Below are 2,455 nucleotides of genomic sequence, written 5' to 3'. Positions count from 1 at the left end.
ATACGAAGCCCTTATTGCCGGACTTCGCCTAGCACAATGAGTTGGAGCTAAGGAAATATTGGCTTATTGCGATTCGCAATTAGTAGTTAACCAATTTAATGGAGACTATGAGGCGAAAGATTCAAGAATGGAAGCATACCTCGAAGTGGTGAAGGATCTATCTAAAAATTTCTCGAAATTTGAATTAATCCGTATACCTCGGGGAGAGAATACAACTGCAGATGCACTTGCCGCATTGGCATCAACATCAGACCCTGAGTTGAAGAGAGTTATTCCAGTAGAATGCATCTCGGAGCGAAGCGGGCAGGACAGCAAGGAAACCCTCGTCGTTAGAAGGTCTCGAGCAGCGGCGCGTGACCGTGGCGAACCAGAGATCGAACCGCCACCCAACAAACGAAGAAAGTCAAAGGGATCAAACACATCTAACAAGGAACCCGTTGTCTTAGCTGAGGATGTGATTCCAGAAACAATATTGGAAACCGAACCAGAGCCACGAATATTTCACAAAGTTGACCAAATTCCGGCTAAAGACTGGGGGGCTGACTGGAGGGAGCCAATAAAGCACTACATCACGACAGGCGAGCTCCCAAAGAATAAATGGCAGGCCAGGAAACTGAAAGTCGTTAGCGCGAAATTTTGTCTGTCAAAGGATGCGTTATATAGACGAGGTGTCAGTGACCCTTACCTATTATGCATTTTTGGGCCCGAAGTCAAAATCGTCATGAGCGAAGTGCATGAAGGATTATGTGGAAGTCATTCATCAGTGAAGAGCTATGGCTTTTAAAGTTAAAAGAATGGGGTACTTTTGGCCCACTATGATCACAGATTGTGTTAAGTTCGCCCAAAGATGCAAGCGCTGCCAACTCCATGCGCCATTAATCCATCAACCGTCGGAGTTATTCTCCTCCATTTCCGCCCCATACCCGTTTATGAGGTGGTCAATGGACATCATTGGACCATTGCACAAATCAACTCGAGGTGTTCAGTACCTTTTAGTTCTTACGGACTACTTTTCGAAATGGATTGAAGCTGAGGCGTATGTTGGTATCAAGGATTCGGCGGTGAAGACCTTTATTTGGAAAAACATTATATGTCGACATGGAGTTCCGTACGAAATAGTCACTGATAATGGACCGCAATTCATTTCACACGAGTTTGATGCCTTTTGTGCGGACTGGGAAATTAAAGTTAGTTATTCTACTCCAAGATATCCGCAAGGAAACGGTCAAGCCGAAGCCGCGAACAAGACGATATTAAGCAATCTCAAGAAACGCTTAAGTCATCTAAAGGGAGGATGGTATGAAGAACTCCAACCCGTCCTGTGGGCTTATCGTACAACCCCTAGGCGACCTACAGGAGAAACTCCATTCTCTTTGGTTTATGGCATGGAAGCGGTAGTACCAGCTGAACTCAATGTGCCCGGACTTCGTCGAACAGAAGCACCGTTAAATGAGGAAGAAAATTCAGCAATGCTTAACGATTCACTAGATACCATAAATGAAAGGCGTGATCAAGCTCTAATTCGGATCCAGAATTACCAACAGGCAGCAGCCCGGTATTACAATTCTAAAGTTAAAAGTAGGCCGTTCTTCGTGGGAGATTACGTATTAAGACGCATCTTTGACAACAAAAAAGAAGAAGGTGCTGGAAAACTTGGTATTAATTGGGAGGGACCTTACATTATTACCGAGGTGGTTCGAAACGGCGTTTATAGGTTAAAAGACTTAGAAGACAATCCAGTCAAGCGACCTTGGAATGTGATCAACTTAAAGAAGTTTTATGTTTAAAAGCTACATGCATTGTTTATGTACATGAACTACGATTTGGCTTGATCCCGAAATGGGTACGTAGGCAGCTCGAAAACGAGTTCAGCTATTAATAAAATTTTTGTTTTATTTCTTTATTAAAGGAAGAAGGTTCGGTTATGCGAACATACAAGAGATTGGAAACAAAGCGTTTATTCAAAAAAAAAAAAGGCGAAGTGTCCCTCATCGTACACTTCGAACTACGAAATCCTCGTTGACGAGCAGAACACTTCAATTCCTTGACCAGCAAGATCGAGGATTGACATCATGCAGTCCGGAATTCGAGCAAAGTCAGAGATTCCAAGCTCAATCCATTCTCCGGGGTGAGATTCAAGGATGTGAAGATTTCTTGACACCGTAGTAAGCCTGCGTTGCATCCGGTTAATCCTCTTCCGGAGCCTCCTCTTTTCCGACGTAAGCTTCCGGTGTTGAAGTTCAAGTGCCTCTATGAACGCCGTCGCTGTTCCTTGGTCTCTGATTGGGAGATCCCTGATCAAAGCACATGGGGCTCGGATCTGAGATCTCGAGAAGCCGCGAAGTGGGGAAGGCTGCCTGTTTGGCTCATTTGAAACATCTTCATTCATCATTCCGATTCTGGAAAAGTCGGGGCTAGATTCTGAACAGCGAAGATTGAACTCCATACCTGCTAA

Source organism: Arabidopsis lyrata, assembly GCF_000004255.2.
Source record: "Arabidopsis lyrata subsp. lyrata unplaced genomic scaffold ARALYscaffold_3, whole genome shotgun sequence".
NCBI lineage: Eukaryota > Viridiplantae > Streptophyta > Magnoliopsida > Brassicales > Brassicaceae > Arabidopsis > Arabidopsis lyrata.
The sequence above is the reverse complement of the archived record's forward strand: the minus strand, read 5'-3'. Positions refer to the sequence as shown.